This window comes from Monodelphis domestica, chromosome 4 (assembly GCF_027887165.1).
Source record: "Monodelphis domestica isolate mMonDom1 chromosome 4, mMonDom1.pri, whole genome shotgun sequence".
Classification (NCBI taxonomy): Eukaryota; Metazoa; Chordata; class Mammalia; order Didelphimorphia; family Didelphidae; genus Monodelphis; species Monodelphis domestica.
Window position 1 is genome coordinate 385379034 of NC_077230.1, and position 20338 is coordinate 385399371.

At 39.9% G+C, this 20338-nt stretch overlaps 1 protein-coding gene across 5 annotated transcripts in view; it reads right to left on the reverse strand.

Moving 5' to 3' along the window:
- Positions 1 to 5822, reverse strand: part of ZBTB40 (zinc finger and BTB domain containing 40) — a 91407-nt gene extending 85585 nt beyond the window's left edge. For 2 of the 5 annotated variants that reach the window (XR_008911529.1, XM_056795608.1), the window contains exons 1-2: positions 5090 to 5423; positions 2529 to 2652 (exon numbers count right to left, since the gene is read on the reverse strand). The gene's annotated coding sequence lies outside the window, so the exon portion shown is untranslated. The other 3 variants (XM_056795609.1, XM_007491214.3, XM_056795611.1) reach the window with 3 other exon arrangements.
- Between the last annotated feature and the right edge of the window lie 14516 nt (positions 5823 to 20338).

The window sequence follows — 20338 nt, forward strand, 5'->3', positions numbered from 1 at the left end:
GAATTAAGAATGGTCAGTCCTGTAGAAAGCGTCTACTGTGATTGGTAGATGTGAAAATTTAGGGGAGGTGACATAGGAGAAAATTCTCTTAAAAAGAAGGTCAGGAGCTAAGAGCTGGGGGCTCTCTCGAGCTCTCTGGGTCTCTCGGTGGCTGAACTTAGTTGAGCTCAGAAGCTGAACTGGAGGTGTCTCTGAACACTAGATCTTGTGGTGAGTGATTGAAGACTGATTTAGTTTTCTCTCTTAAAGAGAAAAGCCTAGGCCTAGGCCCTAGCCTTTTCCTATTATTTCCTCTTATTCTGTCTCTTTCCCTTTCCTTAATTCCTTCATTCGTATTAATTAAAATCTTCATAAAACCCAGCTGACTTGGGTATTTCATATTTGGGAATTTTCTCATGGCAACCACTTATTTTTTATTTAAAATCAAGACACTAAAAATTATCTTTAGAGTTTGGGCAATTCACAGTCTTGAAACCCATATTTCCGCGGTCACAGTTTATGGCAACCACTCTTTTGTCTGTAACAATCAGTATAGTTTTACTTGGTAATTTTACTGTTGATCTGCACTGGGGTTGGGAACTTGCTCACAGGAGATTCCCTATGCCAATGAAATCCTAGGCCTAGTCCTCCCCACAAATACAGCCATCTAAGGCAGGAATGAACCAACTGTGGGGGTGATTTTCCCTTACCAGGAGTGGTAAAGCTTTTTACTTGCCACAGTAAAAAAAAAAAATTCTGAATTGTCAAATACCACATAAGGATATCCACATACAAAGTAGAACAGAAAAAGAGATTACAAATGAAACTAGCAATTTCTATTACTTATAACATGCTTTTCCTTGATAGAATATAATAAACTGGTATCTTCTATATATTTCCTAAAAATGCTTTCAAGATCCTCTTTTACTTTCTTTCCTTTCTTTTTCTTTTCTTTTTTATTTGTTTGTTTTTTGCCAAGGCTTTAGAAAAGTCAGCTTAATGATCTCTGAAGTACCTTTGAACCTAGAAATTTGGTGTAATTCTAAGGAGACCCAAGTTTCAAAACCAGTTCTGACCTTTACCAGTTGTATGGCCATGAATAAGGCACTACATCAGCATGGCATGATTTAAGATTGGGAGTCAGATGGCCTCTGGGTGGTGTGACCTTGGGTAAGTCTGTCTCTGACTGTCTCTGAGCCTCAGTTGCCTCATTTATAAGATAGGGGATAGACTAGATGCTTTTTCTAAATCTATTTTATATTCTATTCTAAATTAATTTTCTAAAATCTATGTTCCTAAGACCTCACTTCCTCAATGGGGACATCTTGGTAATCTAGTTCACCTAGATCTAAACCACACTAAAACACTTTTTGTGTGGATAAGAATTGGAAACAAAATTAATAACTATCAACTGGGGAATGGCAAAACAAATTATGGTGAATGGATGTAAAGAAATATTACTGTACTATCATGAGTGATGAATATGAAGAGGATCAAAGAAAGACAAGCTGATAAAAAGAAGTGATGTAGAACCAGAATAATATCCTTCATTTCTCAGATGAGGAAACTGAGTCCTACAGAGATTAAGTGACTTGCCCAAAGTAAAATAGGAAGTATCAGGAGTAGATGGGAAGCCAGATCCTCTGCTTTCATATCTAAAGTGCTCTGCCAGGTCTGAGCTGTTACTTTTGCTGAAGATTTTTCCTTTGTTTCTTACTCACTGTTCTAAAGAGTGGTGTGGGAGGAATTCATTGAGAAATGAGCCAGGGCCAGGGTCTAGCCCAGTGATTTCCCTCTACCAATACAGATGAGAACTGTCAACATGGAATCTAGAAGTCCCCAAACTTGTAGCTTAAAGGGATTTGGTGATCCCCAGTTTATTTAGTTTGGAAATATTAGACCTTGTCAAAGAGAGTTCATGCCTTCACTACTTCACTGGTCTCAGGCTAACAATAGACCTTGAGTTATAGCACAGTAAGTAGTGCTTCAGTCTCATAAGCCAAAAGGGTCCTCAGTTCCATCCTCCAAAGGGGGATGTGATAAAATGAGAGAAGCTTCTAAGGCAAAAAGAGGCATCTGATGGGATTAGCCATCCCCACTTCTTAACTAACTTAAGGTCTATTGATAGCCTGAGACCAGTGAAGTAGGACTTTCCCTCAGGGAGGAACTCTCATGTGACAGGGTCAAAATCTGGGGTTTCTACCTCCAAACTAAAAAAACTGGAGATCACCAAATCCCTCTAAGCTACAAGTTTGGGGACATCTGGATTCCACATTGAAGTACTTTCTCTGTAGCTTACAGTATTAAGAAAAACACAGAAGGGAAGCTAGATAGCTCAGTGGATTAAGTACTAGGAACAGAGATAGGAAGTCCTGTGTTAAAATCTAACCTCAGATGCTACCTAGCTGTGTGACCCTCAGCAAGTCACTTAATTTCCATTGCCTAACCCTTACCGCTATTCTGCTTAAAACTGATAGTTGGTATTGTCAACATGGAAATCTAGAAATCCCCAGTTTATTTAGTTTGAGGGTAGAACCCCAGGTTCTGACCTTGTCACAGGAGAGGTTTCCCCATGACGGAAGGTCCCACTTCATCAGACATCCACTTCAGCTTTGGTGCAGTAGGTAGCGCGGCAGTCTCTCAAGCTGAAGGTCTAGAGTTCGATCCTCGCTTCTGGAGACAAGAGAGTTACTTGACTTGAGATGGGGTCTACCTCCCCACCTGAGGTGGATGTCCACTGTCTGGTGAAGTAGAACCTTCCCTCAGGCGGAAACCTCTCCTATGACAAGGTCAAAACCTGGGTTTCTACCCTCAAACTAAATAAACTGGGGATTTCTAGATTTCCATGTTGACACTATCCATCCTAAGACAAAAGGTAAGGGCTTATTAAAAAAAAAAAAAGTTGCCTGGAGCATGGAAATCCCCTGTCCTGCCAAAGGTTATACAGCAAGGAAGTGTCAGAGTTGAAACCTGAACCTTGAGTTTCCTGGTTTCAAGGACAGCTCTCTAATATAGCCTGCCTCTCCCAAAGTTCTGAAGGTGATAGAACAAAAGATGCCAGTAAGTTTTTAAAACTCTTGACTCAACAAACATTAAGCACCTACTTTGTGCAGGGCATTGTGCAAAATGTGATGAAGGCTCAACTCATATGTTTCCTTTCCTGACATCAAGGTGAAAGATCTTACCTCAATTTCCCATAGAAATTTTGACAGATTTATTCTTTGCACTTATACCATTTCCCAGCTACTTGTGACCCTGTCATCCCCACCAACAAACCATGAGTTCTTCAAGGAGAGTCTGTGTTATGACTAGTCTTATCACTGCTTGTAAACACTCAACCTTATGAATTGAAGCTTAAGGGTTAACTGGCTAAAGTATGGTTCTCCAATTCATTTAGAACAAAACTAAATTATCTTTGGAAAAGTTTTTCTCTAAAATGAAAGCATAAATACAATTACTTTTTTTTAAATAGGGGAAAAGTTGGGGGGAAAAAAACTCTGGTTCTATAGAACTGAATTCTGCCTCTAAAGAAATAACTGTAAGCCTTATCTTTGGCCAATTGTTAACAAGCAGCACTACAAATTACCTACAACTGGGGCCCAGGTTTGGGTAGTTTTCTCTAGAAAATAATACATAAGTATTTAAATAGTAAAAATCTAACAGAATCCAAATCAGTCCCATATAATTAACTTTTTCCTCCTTCAGGTTCTCCTTTGACCTCACATCACTCCATTTGATAAATAATTATTAAGCACCCACTTTGCACCAAGCACTATACTAAGCACTGGAGACACAGAGGGGCCAAAAAATAAAAAAGTTGCTGCCTTCAATAAGTTTATAGTCTAATAGAGGAGACAACATGCAAACAAATATATAGGACAAATAGGAAAAGAAGGATTGGGGAAGGAAGGTGGGATTTTAGTTTGGCACTTAAAAGGAAATCAAGGATGTTATCAATAGTTGCATGGAGGACAGCTAGAGAAAATGCCCAGAGCCAAGAGAGGGACTGTCAGGAACTGTCAGAATACCAGTGTCACTGGATAGAAGACTGTATGGTCTAAGAAGGGTTTTGAATTCCAGAGCATTCTGTATTTGCTCCTGGAGGCATATGTGTAGCATCTCCATTTCACTGATAGGGGGTAGGGGAAATGACCAAATTGTAAAGCCCTAAAGAATAAAAGCATGTGTGGTGTAGTGAATGAGCTCCTGATTTAGAGTCAGAGAATTTGGGTTCAAATCTCAACTTTGCAACTTTCTACTTAGTCCAAGATCAGGACGGAATTTGGACCTCCATCTGTCCTCCAGGCTTAGTCCCCACATCTCAAGGACTCCTGACATTCCTGACAGGCCCCTTTTCCCTTTGATGAGTTCTCCCAGAACTTCCATTCAGAGGAAGGGCTATCTATCCATCATTCACTGGCCTAGTCTATCCCTCTGAGCTGAAGTTCTTCCTGCCCCTTGGTCTGTCCTTTTATGTGCTGATTTCCTCCCAGTAAGAAGAAAATTCCTAGCATGTAGCCATTCATTGTCCTGCTTGCTTGTATTTTACTTAGCACAATGCCTGACACACAGACTTGATGACTGACCCAAGTTTTCCCACCTCCAGTCCCAGCCTGGATCCACCAAGAGTCCCCAACTGCCGGCTATTTCATTACACTTCTACGTTTACAAAGTGCTTTCTTTCTATTGCCCAGTATCTGTTATCGCCAACCCATATTGGAGTGAACTGGGACTCTGGGAAATCAAGGGACTGGTCTAGTTAAACCCGGCTGGTTAGTACCTGTTGACACCCCCCCCCCCCCAGTTTCTTCCATTCCCTTCATTCCACACGCCGGTTTTCACCTCCCAGTCCTCACTGTCTCTACCAAGAATCGTGGGATTTGGGCCCCAAATTGGCCGCGTGTGGATCTTATCCGAACCCAAACGTCTGGGCCTCCCTAAACCTCAGTATGTGCAAAAAGTAAGGCCTGAGGCACAAGGCATTCCCATTGATTGGGATCTCCAAGTCTCCTCAGTCTACCTCAGTTTCCTCAACTGTAAATAAAAGGAATGTTAATAGGACGTGCCTCCCAGAATTGTGAGAACCCAATAATATTATATAGCACTTAACACATCGCCTGGCACACATCTGACGCAAAATAAATGTTTGTCTGCTACCCGCCCCGTCAGGTCTGGGGCACAGAGAGGTCAAGGGCCAGCCCGGGGTGGCACAGTCCGAAGTCCGAGGCTGGGCTCCGGTAAGGGCCATTAGGGTACTTTGGTCGGGGCAAGCGGAGAACTAGGACCAGGGATGGGCGTCCAGCACGGAGGCCAAGGCCAAGGCCCGGGCCTGGGCCCGGGCCCGGGCCCAGGCCACCGGGCTAGGCCTCCCCAGGCAGGGCCCAGGGCCCTTCTCCGCCCATCAGGGTGGTCACGGCGGCCGAGCCCCAGCCCTGCGTCACTATGGTTACCTGCTCGGCGCCGCCGATTCAAACTGTCTGTTCTTTATTGACAGCGGCATGGAAGACACGCGAACACTCGAGCTTCGGGAGGTGTTGGGGATGGTGACGGCGGCGAGGGGAACAATAAAGCTTTCTCCATTCAACAGGGTCTTGGCCACTAGAGCGACGCCATCTTGAGGCTCGTGAGGGGAGGCGGGGGGAGAGGGGGCGGTGATTTCCACCGTCACGTGGTGCGGGCATTGACTGGTGGGGGAGGGCGATGTGAAAGTTGGCAGGTGCTGGGACGCTCATTTAAAGGTTCCGCTACCCCACCCTCTGTGGGCTTCACGCCCAGGTATAGAAGGAACCTGGCGGAGGGGAGATGAGATGGAGACAAATGGAAGTTTAAACGTTTTTAAAGAGAGTACGGGACAGCCTTCAGTCGTAAAAGTTCATCCGGGGTCTGTAAGCAAAGAAACTCTCCATTGGTGGAGTGACTAGGCTATAGTCTCAGGTGATTGGCTGAACGATTGTTTGTAACCAATCATTGCTGATCACAGACATTCTGATCCCCGCCCCCAGTCTCCTGCTGTCTTGGACCGAAACAGTCGAGCGCGCGAGTCTTCAAATCGGATCAAGGTGTGCGTTATTGCGCACGCGCACTCTTTCTAGCGATTCCTAGGACTGCCAGACCTCCTGCTGTGTGTCCTATCTAGTCCTGCCATCTGTCAGCCAGTCAGCCAGTCAGCCAGTCAGTCAGTCAGTCAGTCAGTCAGTCGTACACTGCGAATGTAGCTACTCTACGGCTTGAGCTCCTGCTGTATGCATGGATATCTGTCAACCCAACCCTGTCGCTTGCCACCCATTCAGTCCCTGTGACATATGTCCAGCCCAGTATTTAGTGATCTCCTGCTGTGTGCTCAGCTGTCCCCATCACCCTATTCCTATCACCTGTCACTTGTCACCTACTTGGTCACTGTGACACATTCAGTACCGCATTTTAGTTAGCTACACTATTAATACACATTATTGGGGGTGCAGCTGTCCCTGTCAATCACTCTTTTCCTGCCACTTGTCACCCATTCAATGACACAATTCCAGCCCATTGTTTAGTGAACTACTGTGTGCACAGCTATTCCCATCACCTACTTCCTATCACCTGTCACTTTTTACCTACTCAGTCACTGTGACATATTTAGTGCCATATTTTAGTTAGCTACACTATTAATACACATTATTGGGAGTTCAGCTGTCCATGTCAATTCCCCATTCCTGCCATTTGTCATCTGTCACCCCCTCGGTGACATAAATCCAGCACAGTGTTTATTGAACTCCTCCTGTGTGCACAGCTATTCCCATCACCCCTTTCCTATCACCTGTCACTTGTCACCTGCTTATTTACCATGGCACAAATATAGTACAATATTTAGGGGAAGAGAAGGGAAAGGGATAAGCCTTTATGTCATTTATTCTGTGCTGGTCATTATGTTATACTTTTACAAATATCTCAATCAAATCTCACAACAATCCTGGGAGGTGGGTGCACTTATTATTATTCCAATTTTACAGTAAATGAAACTGAGGCAAACAGAGGTTAAATGACTTTCCCAGGGTCTTTTGTTGTTCAGTTGTTTCAGTCCTGCCCAATTCTTTGGACCCCATTTGGGGTTTTCTTGGCAAAGATAACTAGTGGTTTGCCAGTTCCTTCTTTAGCTCATTTTACAGATGAGGAAACTGAGGTCAACAGGGTAAGTGACTTGCCCAGGGTCATACAGCCAGCCATGTCTGAAGTCACATTTGAACCCAGATCTCTCTGACTCCAGGTCTTAGGGAGCTTCTTCTGTGAGTAATGCTGTCTCTCTCACTTATTCATTTATAGTATTTAGAAAGCTACTACATAACTTTTCTGAATTCCTCTACTGGCATGTGCATGGTACCCCCAGAAACTTAAGCAAACTATCAGGGAAATTCCTCTGCTCTGTTAGGCCCTCATGACTTTCAACCCAAAACACCTTACCTCAAAGATTACCCTCCATTGATTGCCCCATTGAATTGAGCTAGACAAAGAGACACACCCCATTCATTTATCTTCTAAATCCTGAGAACCACCCCCATGTCCTCAGGCAAACTTTCCCCCAGCCCCTTGCTCCAGAATCCCGCCCTCACTGCTGAAAAGAATATAAAAACCCCAGAATTGAGGCATTGGGGGTACAACCTCCCCGTTGCTCCACTCATTCTGTTTCTCAGTCAAAAATCCAACATTACTAATAATCTCTGTAGCAGTCCAGCCCTAGCTATGGGCAAGGGAAACAGTTGGTATGTACAGATTGTCTTAGAAGAGAACATGCTCAGTATTGCACATGGCTGGGAAAGCCTCTGACCCTTGACCCCAGCTTCTCCCAGGTTAGGTTGGAAAGCAGGTTTCTTTGTGCTCACCTGGTTAAGAGAAACCACACCTATACCTTGTCATTAACCAATGATGATCATCTCTGTGTACTGTGTATATTTGCATATCAAAGAGATTAAATAGGGCCCAGCCAGCTGCACCTCGCTTCCTCCCTTCCAGCTGGCACTGATGCCTGTCCTTGCTGGCTCCATCTTTAATCTTTCTCTATCATCTCTCCGACCTGTGTGGTATTAAATCTGGATCTCTGGACTGGTAAAAGCCTTTGGAAGGGTCCATTGATCGGAGCTTGGCTGTGGCTCATTGACAATTAATAAGGCATGCATTTGTGACTCATTCCTGCCACCTCATATCTCTAATTCGACTCCGTCATCCCCCCTCATGGTATCTAAAACTTCTATCCTTTCTCTTATCTTCCTACCTTAAACCTTCTCTCTCCCCTCTGAGGAAGCTTTAATCTCTCTCTTTATTTTTAAGCTAAATCTTGCATTCTTGCAAAAGGTATCCTTCCCAAACCCCAGGAGTACACCCATGCACCCCACAACATCTACCACTGTCCTAGTCTATTGGGTCACTCACCAATCATACACACTGTCACAAAAACCACAGCTGCTACTGAGTTCATGGCTGTCCTGTCCCATCCGAGGCACCTTGCTTAGTCTCAATTACATCAACTCAGTACGTTATTTAATAAATTTATATTGGGCAAATGGTTGTTTCATCCACAGTCAATTAATCTTTCTGCTTATTCAATTCATACTCTGTACCAATCATCTATCCTCTGCTCTATCTAAATCACCATTTTTCTTCCTCACAGACATAAAGTAAATTATTGCCTTAGTTCCTACTGTGGAGACAGTTACCTATTTGGCTACTTTCACTGATGCATGGCAAATGTTACAGCCACATTCATTGTGTCAAATTCATATGAGCCTCTGTTGTGTGTGTATGGCCCTCATTCACACTCAATAGATGGATATTAATGTACCTGGAGCTCATCAAACAACTTTGATTATTAAAAAATCAAGTACAGGAAGGCAGGAAGGAGAGTATAAATATAAAGATGTGGTCCTATATATGGCAGGAGTGTTAAAACTCACAATAAACTGAGACTTTTATTTTTTTATTTTATTTATTTTAATAACAAATTTCCAGATAAGTTTTCTGTTGAACTCCAAAGTAGGCAGAGAGTCAGTTTAAATACAAATTGTGTTCTCGGCCCAGGTGAGAACTTGGTGAGATTTTAGGAAGTTCTGGGAACTACCAAGGACTTCTGGGGCTTGAAGTCTGGGGTTCAAATCTCCATTTTTAAAAAATGATCTGGAGATGGATATAGCAAACCACTCTAGTATCTCTGCCAAGAAAATCCCAAATGGAGCCACAAAGAATGTAAGAGGGAAATGGGGTTAATTTTTAAAGGGTTGGACTTGATTATTTAAGAGTTTGGTCTCCAGGAATTTAATTAATTCCAAGGGATTTTATTTACAAATTATTGACAAAATGTAGAAAGAGTGAAGCAAAAAAATCAGAGAGAGGATAAGGTAAGATATCTAGCCTGAGCACTAAGTAATTTACTCTCAGCCCCACCGGGCAGGGAGAATTAGCTTCAGTCAGCCTTGGCAAAGCCAAGAACCTGGAAAGTCTCTTCAGAAAATCCAGTAGTTAAGAGTCAGCCTTTTACTCACCAAGTATCAATCCAATCAGCAGATTCTTCTGGCCCTCATTACCAGCCTCAACTCAAAAGCATGAAGAATTGAATTCCAGCAGAAGTGGAAGACCAAGATGAACTCTGCTCCAAGAATTCACCAACTCTGTGTAGCACTCTTTCTTTTAAAGACAATTTCTCTTGTGTCACTTCCTGTGCCTTCCCCTAATTTTACATCTATCAATCACAGCTGATGCTCTGCTCTAGGACTGCCCAGAAGGTCTTTGTCAATTCTGATTCATTACCCAATATTGTGCACATAGGTCACAGACCTCCCACTTCATGATTAAGTGTGATATTTGCACTTTTGGTGATTAGATCTAAATGGGCAGATCTTCTTACTTAACTTTTAAGTACCTGTTTTTACTTTTTGTGATTGAATCTAAAAATAGGCAGGTCCCCATACTTAACTTTTAAATAGGATGTTTATACTTATGGGGATTAAAATCTAAAAATAGACATGAATAACAATTTAAATCTTCACAATCAGGGAAGAGAAGAGCTAAGTACCTTCATTGTTATAATCAGGAGAGAGCCAAATCCAATCTTCACAAGAGTCAGAAATGTCTGAAATGACTGAACAATAACAATGTGTCAGACACTAGGTTAGATGCCTTACAAATATTATACTTTACAAATAAATAAGATATCATATTTGATTTTTAAGAATCATAAAAAAGTAGGCATGAATGAACAATTAAAAAAAAAAAACAAGAAGAAACTGGTTACAATTATAGGGGAAGAACACACATCCTGAGGTCATTTGTTATTGTTCAGTCATATCTAATGCTTTATACAAAGGTCCTCAAGTGTTTGGCCATTTTCTTCTCCAGTTCATTTTTCAGATGATTAACTAAGTCCAACATAATTAAGTGACTTGCCCAGGATCATACAGCTAGTAAGTGTCTGAGGAGACTGTATATGAACTCATATTTTCCTAATTCCAAGCCAAACACTATCTCATTAGAGAAAGTCTGGGAGTGATTCTGTTATCTATTATATCTATAGTTATATATACTATCTATAATATCTATTTTGTAATTTGCTATCTTAAGAGAAAAATGGAAAGAAAGAGGAAGAAGAATATATAGAGTGGTTGAGAATGAGGTGGGGTATGAGGGAAGGAAGATTAGAGAAAATTATCTCACAAAGTGAGAGGGCCCCAAGTAGATATTTACACAAACAAGGAGGAGGGGGTAGGGGGAGAAGAGAAGCTGACATTTGAACCTCTCTTTCACCTGAACTAGTCAAAAAACTGTCTGATATATAGGGCAGAAAAGCAAAAAAACTAAAGACAACCTTTACTGCAATAAAAATGATGATCAATAAATCACCTTTGAAGAAAGTATCCAAATTTAAATGAATACAAAACAACTTAATCCTAAAGAATTAGTGGGTATGGGGCAGCTGGGTAGCCCTGTAGCTAGAATGCCAAATCTGGAGCCCAGAGGACCTGGGTTTAAACACTTCCTAGCTTTGTCACCCTGGGCAAGTCACTTCACCCTAATTGCCTAGCCCTTACTGCTCTTCTACCTTGGAACTGATATTTAGTATTGGTTCTAAAATAGAAGGTAAAGGTTAAAAAAAAAATTAGTGAGTTAGAGAACAAATCCTAGAAAAAAATGACAATAATATGATAACATACCAGAAATTGTAGGATGAAGTTAAGTAGTACTTTATGCAAAATTATTTTACAGAATTATATAACACTAAAATGTCTAAATGAAATGTATAAACATTTGCAAAAATAAAAAATACCTAGATTAAAAGAAGAAATAAAGAATTTAAAAAATAAAGAATTTAAAAATATTTAGGATATTTTAAATTATTTTTTGATGATTGTTAATAAATAAATTATAGGGGGCAGCTGGGTAGCTCAGTGGATTGAGAGCCAGGCCTAGAGATGGGAGGTCCTAGGTTCAAATCTGGCCTCAGCCACTTCCTAGCTGTGTGACCCTGGGCAAGTCACTTGACCCCCATTGCCTAGCCCTTACCACTCTTCTGCCTTGGAGCCAATACACAGTATTGACTCCAAGACAGAAGGTAAGGGTTTAAAAAAAAAAATAAATTATAGTTTAACAAATAATGTAAATATCTAAAGAAATAAAGAATTTAAAGTAAAACCAGAAAAAAAATTGAATGTCATAAATTATCTGCCAGGGGGCAGCTGGGTAGCTCAGTGGATTGAGAACTAGGCCTAGAGACGGGAGGTCCTGGGTTCAAAATTGACCTCAGATACTTCCCAGCTGTGTGACCCTGGGCAAGTCACTTGATCCCCATTGCCTAGCCCTTACCACTCTTCTGCCTTGGAGCCAATACACAGTATTGACTGCAAGACGGAAGGTAAGGGTTTTAAATAAATAAATAAATAATCTGCCAAAGGGGGAAAAAGCCTCAGTATCAGAGGCATTTATAAATGAATTCCATCAAATATCAAAACAATAATTAATTCCAAGATAGAAAAAATAAGGAATCCCATCAGATTTCTTTTATGATACAAATATAATCATAATATGTTAATCAGGGTGACACAAAGTGGAAAAGACAGACATAAAAAATGAATAAAATAGCAAAAATATATGTAGCATATTAAAAAGGTTATATATTATGTACATAATAGAGCATATTCATACCAAAAACATTTAAAAGCACAAAATTATATTAATAATTCTCCAAAAATTTTGACAAAAAAACAATAGCTATTTCTGTGAAAAGATATTAAGGAACATAGAATAAGTGGTCCTGCATTTAGTATGATTAATAGTATCTATCTAAAACCAAAAGGTAGTATCAGTATTAGAGGAACATTCTAGGTTTTTCCAGGAAGACTAGGGTAAAGCATTATTTGATATGGTGCTAAAAATGTTATCTATATCAATAAGACAAGAAAGATAAATTGAGGGAATAAACAGGCGAAGTGGAAACCAAATTATCACTTTTTGCAAATGATAAGATGCTCTACTTAGAGAACCCTAGAGATTTAACTGAAAATTTAATTGAAACAATAACTTCAGCAGAGAAGCAGGATATCAAATAAACTTACATAAATCATTAATATTTTTTATATTACCAATAATACCACAGACCTACAAGACAGTAGGAATAGAAAGAATTCCATTTAAAATAACCACAAAATATGTTAAACGTGTTGTGGTCCACCTACCAACACAGGCAGAGGAATTACACAAATATGACTACAAAACACATTATAGAAATAAAAACAAACTAATAATTGGAGTCATGTTAATTATTCATGATTGGGCTTTTCCACTATAATAAAAATGACAATGCTCTCTAAATTAATTTACATTCTCAGTGACATCCCAAGCAAACCACCAAAGTATCACATTGTAGACTTAGAAAAAATGATCATTCATATGGAAGAGCATAAAGCCAGGAATCTCAAAGGAGATTTTTCTTAATGGTAAGGGAGTTGAGAAGTACCAGATTTCAAACTATATAACAAAGTATTAATCATCACAACTATTCTTTGCTAATTAAAAATTAGAAAAGTTGATCTACAGGACAGATTAAGACACAAGATGCAGAAGCAAACCAGTACAATAGCTGAGAATACAAGAAACTCAATGGCCTTAGCTACTAAATAGAACAGGTACTCGCTATTCCACAAAGACTACTGGGGTAACTGGAAATCAGTCTGGCAAAAATAAGATTAGACCAACATCTCATACCATATACCAAAACGGTCACTAAATTGATACATGACCTTGATATGAAAGGTGTCATCATAAACAAAGAGGAAACAGGAAAGAGACATTTTTCACAATTATAGATAGAGGAAAGTTCATGACCAAAGAAAGGACAGAGAGGATAACAACAGAGAAAATTAACTATTTTTGTCAAATAAAATTGAAAGACTTTTATACAAACACAATCAGTATGACTAAAATTAGAAAGGGAATTAACAAGGAAAAAAATTGTATATACCAAGTTTTTCTGTTAAAGGCCTAATATCCTATATATGGAGGAAATTGATTTAAATACATAAAAAAGGGCCATGTCCCAACAGGTAAATGATCAAAAGCAAGGAATTCTCCAAAAACAAAAACAAAAAAATAAACTATCAGCAAACATGAAAAAAAATTCTAAAACACTAATAACTGGAAAAATTCAAGTTAAAACAATTCTGGGAGGCAGCTGGGTAGCTCAGTGGATTGATAGCCAGGACTAGAGATGGGAGGTCCTAGGTTCAAATCTGACCTCGGATACTTCCTAGCTTTGTGACCCTGGGAAAGTCACTTAACCCCCATTGCCTAGCCCTTATCACTCATCTGCCTTGGAACCAATACATAGTATTGATTCTAAGACAGAAGGTCAGGGTTTAAAAAAAAACAAAACCAATTCTGAAGTTCTTACCTCACACCTGTAAAAAATAGACTTGAATACAGGACTACAATCCCCATGAGCCTTTGCTCCACTTCCCCAGAATGCCTTGTAATCTCACCTGGGCCGAGATCGAGAAGATATTTAAGCAAAGGCTTTTGAAGGGCTCGGCCCTTTTTGGACTTCCGTTTTTGGAGCAGAGGCGTCTCTTCCATGATGTGAGGTTATTTTGTCTAGGCCTCTGGCCTAGGCACATGTTTCTTACTTGTATATTCTTAATCCTTAACTTTAATAAACCTCTAAAAAAATATATATTCCTTGCAGAGAGAAACTAATTTCTACCTGCCTCAGTCTCCCTCTCTCCCCTAAATTTTAATCTTTACAGTTTGGCGACCACGAAGGGATAAAGAACTTTCAGTCTTCTGATTTCTTTTCTGATCTTAAATTCAGTTTTAATAGCTAGTACCTAGAAAGCGGCCCCGCCGCTTCCTGCCTGCAGCCTGCAGCCCTGATCATCCTCACCTGGTACCTGGTCCCGGCCTTGCCCACCCCCGCAGCCGCTCCTGCTCCTGGCCTCTCACCGCCCGCTGCCTGCCTATTTCTGTGCCCCAGACCCAGGAGCCCGACCCAGCCGGCTCATCACCCAGATCCTTGGAGCAGATCGCTCAGGACTCATTGCGACCAGCTGGTAACAGTATTGGCCACGTGGGCGGAGGGGTGAGACCAGAGGGAAAGGAGATTTTCCCTTAGGCTAAGCCTCCACGTGGCTGGGGGTATTGGCCACTGCGGGATCAGAGAGGGGAAAGAGAGAAAAGACTAGAGAGAAGAAACAGACTTTTCAAACAGAAACCTAAATAGCAATGGGCTGTTTAAAAGGATTTTTGACTCTTCTGGCAATTTCATTGATTTTACCTGCCCGTCTGGGAGCAGACTCAGCCCAAAGATTCAACTTTAACTTTGGGGAGGAAAATGGGTGGCCCAGCGAACTGGAAGCCAGGCCCAGAGACAGGAGGTCTCTAGTTAAAATCTGGCCTCCAATGCTTCCCAGCTATGGGGCCCTGGACGGATCCCTTGAACCCCTTAGCCTAGCCTTTACTACTCTACCTTCGGACAATAGACATTTAAATGGATAATTAAAAACAAACAAACAAAAAAAAACCCCAAGGAACTTTGAAGAGGCTAAAGGCTATATTCTAAGGCATTTCAGACTCTAATGGTTTATAAAAAAATCTCTGTATTCTATTGCATTTTTTGTTTAAGGTTTAACTTTGTGATTTTAAGTTCATATATTACTGGATTCAATATTATTCTGCTTGAACTGAAGGTTGATTGAATTTATTTTGAATGTACTGAGTTTTGAAATTCTGTTGTTTTCCCCCTATAACTGTGTTGAACAAATATTATTGTGAATAAGCCCATATATGAAAAAAAAAACAGCTTTTTTCTATTTTGCCGAGGATAGATGCTTCAGAACTGGTTATAATTGTATTAACAACCTTTGAAAATGTAATGTGCTAAATACCTCAAATGATTTGATTTTAAGGGTTTTTTAAATATGATTTTGGAATTTTTTTTAACAGTCTGGTTATTTTTGCCTGCCCCTACCACGAGGTAAGGCCCATTCTAGTAGCTGAAGTGAAATGCATTTTATAACCCCCAACCTTCCCACATGTGAATGGAAGTTGGGCAGTTAATTTCAGGGCATTTGTACCCTTGGGAAAAGCCTCCAAGAACAAGGAGCACCCCTTTATTTATGCTCTTCAGCTCACTATTTTACTTCTACCAGGATGATATATAGATTTCTTGATTATGTTCTTAACCCTAGATGAGTTTTACTTTGTTTAAAAAAAATTATGTTTATTACCAAGGTTGAAAGATTGCTATGTTTGTAAAAATTGTGACAAATGTCCATCAATTCATAGGTTTTAAAAATGTCATACAGCAACTTATGTGAAATATGAAAGTGTGTTTGTTTGCTATTGTAATTAATTGGGCTATTGAGAATTTTGGGGATTTTGATATCTACATAGTTGTACTACTGTATTTTTAAAGAGGAAAAAATTGTTAACCTTGTTCAATTCATTTGCCTTCTACTCACAGTGATCATGGCCAGATACAAAGAGGAAATGGATCTCATTTTTTGGTGAGAAAGCCTTGCATATCTCTTGCCAATTGATTCATATACCTCATACCTCAGCCATGCATCCCTAACTGATTCTGAATCTTTCAATCACCCACAACACGGGGGAATGTAAAAAATATCATTATTTAAATTGCAAAGTTTAAATTCCTTTTGAGAAGAATTTTAGGTGAAGAAGATGCTACCTCTCTGAATCCAGAACTGAACTGTTGGAGAAGCCACCATGAAGAAGCCTCCAGACCACAAGTTGCACAAAATTGAACTTTGGGTGTGGTTGATTGAACATTTATTTGTATGTATACTTTTATGCCAAAGGGGACTGCCCCCTAACGGCTTTTTGTCAATGTGTTCAGAAATTATTGGTTTTATTCTTTTTTCTCTTATCCTCACACTATTGTAATCTTTTAAGTTGATTTTGTTTTCATGATCCTTTTGGGGAAAAATTAATTTTTCCACAAATGATCACACGGGGGGATGTAAAAAATAGACTTGAATACAGGACTACAATCCCCATGAGCCTTTGCTCCACTTCCCCAGAATGCCTTGTAATCTCACCTGGGCCGAGATCGAGAAGATATTTAAGCAAAGGCTTTTGAAGGGCTCGGCCCTTTTTGGACTTCCGTTTTTGGAGCAGAGGCGTCTCTTCCATGATGTGAGGTTATTTTGTCTAGGCCTCTGGCCTAGGCACATGTTTCTTACTTGTATATTCTTAATCCTTAACTTTAATAAACCTCTAAAAAAATATATATTCCTTGCAGAGAGAAACTAATTTCTACCTGCCTCAGTCTCCCTCTCTCCCCTAAATTTTAATCTTTACACACCCATCTGATTGTCATAGTGAACCAAAAAAACCATTAATATTGTCACAGAGAATTCAGACAGGCAGGCCCATTATAATGCACTGCTGGTGGAGCTGTGAAACATAGAACTGCTAAAAGAAACAAAAGAAAGATGGGAAAAGTCCATATATACAAAAATATCCATAAAAACATTTTTTTTATCATAGAAGAGAAATGGAAACTAATGGGGCACCCATCACTTGGGGAATGGCTGAAAAGATGATGACATGGGAATTTTATGAAGTATTATTTTACCATAAGAAATCACAAAGGCAGAGATTGGGAAAGATCTTATTGTTCCTGTCTTAGGACAATAAGGGGTAGTGTTGAGCTTTCTCATTTTGATAGAGGAGAAAACTTAATATAAAAGTTTATACAAAAGTGACTTGCTGAGGTCAAATACAAAAGTTGAGATGGGACAGAGGTCCTGTCCTTAGGGAGCTGAGAATCTCGGAGGGAGATGACCTACACAGCTAACTCTTAACACTGGCTGCTGTGCTATTAGTAACTAGTTATTGTTAACCGGTATGCTGTGTCATTACTAACCTGGAGAATTAGGAAATACTTTTTGTGATAATACTGACGTTGAGCTTTGGAAGATAGCTGTAAATTCACTGAGTAAATGGGGAAAGAATCAGCATTGAAGGCATAGTGTGTGCAAAGGGACAGGCAGAACTCAATGTAAGGTGCATGTAATCGTCAATTCAGTCACACATAAAAATACGCACTCCTAGAAATGGTTTTCCCATCCTTAAGATCATTAGGGGCCCCCCCATCTAAGTTCTAGTTATAGAACCAAAAAGGTGACAGATGGGGGTGAGAGTGAAGGCAGCTAAAATTACTCTGTGTAAGAGTATGTATATATAAAATGGAGATTTGAACCCTAGACTTCACTCCCCAGAAGTCCTTGGTATTTCACAGAATTCCCTATAATCTCACCTGAGTCTCCACCTGGGCGAGATCACAATGAGTATTTAACTGGCTCTCTGACTCACTTCTAGTCTCTCTCCCATTTGCAAGAATGTAGTGAGTAAGCTAAGGAGGGGGAGGGGGGTTAATATGCTAATCAGCCCTAGGCACATGGTTTTCTTGTTTGTATTTTCTTTATTCCTTGATTTCTAATAATCCTTAATAAACCTCATAAAATATAATGTTTCTATTACTAGAGTCTAATTTAATTTTTACATACGTGAGAGGCAGCTAGGTGGCTCAGGGAATAGGGAGTCAGACCCAGAGATGGAAGGTCATGGGTTCAAATATGACCTCAGACATTTCCTCACTGTGTGACCCTGGACAAGTCACTGTTTGCCTAGTCCTTACACACTCTTCTGCCTTGGAATCTAAGTATTAATCCCACAATGGAAGGGTTAAAAAAAAAAAGAGTGTGTGTGTGTGTGTGTGTGTGGTAGGGGGAAGGAGAGTCCAGTGAGACAATAAAAATGACTGATCTGTTGTTAAATTCTAATGATTGGTGATGGTTAATGATATGATTTGGTTCAAATATAAGATTAATTAAGAACTGACTTAGTTGTAAGAACAGACTCCATCTTGTGATTTAAATTTGAATCTAGTCCAGTTCCCTTTATTCAACTGTGGCTCTTGTTGTAAAAATGCAGATTTGAACCCCTGACTTAAATCCCCACAATTCCTTGCTACTTCCCAGAATGCTTTGTAACCTCACCTGAATTCCCACATGGGCTGAGAACAGAAATTGTTTTTAAACTGACTCCGCCTTCTTCTTGCACTCTCGGCTTTTGCATCTGGGTACAGGAGGCTCTACCAGGCAGGATGAAGAGTGAGTGATTGGGAATGGGCTCTCTGGGTCTAAACACGAGCTTTCTTATTTTGTATTTTCTTTAATTCTTAATCTTTAATAGACCTCTAAAAATATAATACTTCTAGCAGAGAAACTAATTTTAACTGTTACATTGTCCAATTTCTGCCTTGTGAGAAAAATTTATTCAATCGTGGGAATTCTGAGAAAACTTTATTGCATTGTTTGAACCTAGCCTTGCATGGCTGGGAAACTGGACCATTTCTACCTGTTGCTTAGAGACCCTTTAACTAAGGTCCTAGTTATAATGACCAGAAACTCAAAGCTAAAGACTGACCCAAGGAGTTTTCTCACAGTTACACATCTAAAGTAACCCATGTGTTATCTGAAAACTGACCCTGTACTGATTGCTGTTACTGTTTCTTGTTCCTTTGATTGAATATGAACCCTTGGTGGGGATTGGGGGGCTGGGGAGGTGGACCACCTCTTTTTCTGATTTCAGAGAATCTTACCAGTTTCAACTCCCCCCACCCAAGTCGGAAACCCCCTAATCTTCCTTCCAGCTAGGAATCACATTACCTAATCTTGTATCCTAGTTTATATCCTGTGAATTGCTTTCTTTTAATGTATAAAAATCTGTGTCTCCTCTGTATTCAAGGTCCGGTGCCAAGCTGAGGGGTCCTGGTCCCAATTTGTTGTGCAATTGGCATGCATTGCATAATGAATTGATATGTACAATAACTCACATCCTTGTTTACTCAGTTATTTCACATTTCACCCAACATATACTGTGACCTTAGACAATTTATTTATTTATTTACTAGAGATATTTTTTCCATGTTTACATGATTTATTTTCTTTCCCTCCCCTCTTCTCTCCCCTATTACTCCCATCACCGACAAGCAAGTCCACTGGCTTGTACAAAAGTTGACCTTAGACAATTTATGAAATGTCTCTGTCCTCAGGTTTCTCATCTATAAAAAGGGAGAGAGAAATATCCTATAGAGTAGTTGTGAGGGCCAGGTGAACTAATAAACATGAATCATTTTGAAATTTTAAAGTGTTCCATGAATATCAGCTACTCTGTAGGGGTAATGACTTTTCTCGCTGACCTCACCTAACACTTTGCTCCTCTTTTAGGTTTTTGACATTTGTATAAAATCATTGGGGCTGGAAGGGATTTCAGAGATTAGCTAGTCAAATAGCTTTATTTTACAGATGAAGAAACTGAGGCCCAGGAAGGTTAAGTGACTCATCCAAAGGTACAGAGGTAGTTAGCGTCAGACTCAGGATTTGAATCCAGGTCCTCCAACTCCAAATCTCTTTTCCATTGTACTATACTGACTCCATATAATACTGTGTATCTCAGTCACCTGTCTATGTGCCATATTCTGTTAAACTATAAACTCCATGAGGACAGATACTTTGTCATAGCTAAATCACCAAAGTACATTATTATAAGTAGTCCAGAGAATAAAGTGTTTGGCCTGGAACTGAGAAGACCTGAATTCAAATTCTGCCTCAAATTCTAGCTGTGTGATTTTGGGCAAGTCACTTAACCGATCTACCTCAGTTTCCTCAATTACAAGAGGGAGATAATAATAGTACCCATCTCTAAGCATTGTTGTGAAAATCAAATAAGATACTATGTATAAAATGCCTTGTAAGTCCCAAGGTACTGGTTATTTTTATTATATATTTTATTATAATAGTATTTATCTATATGAATAATA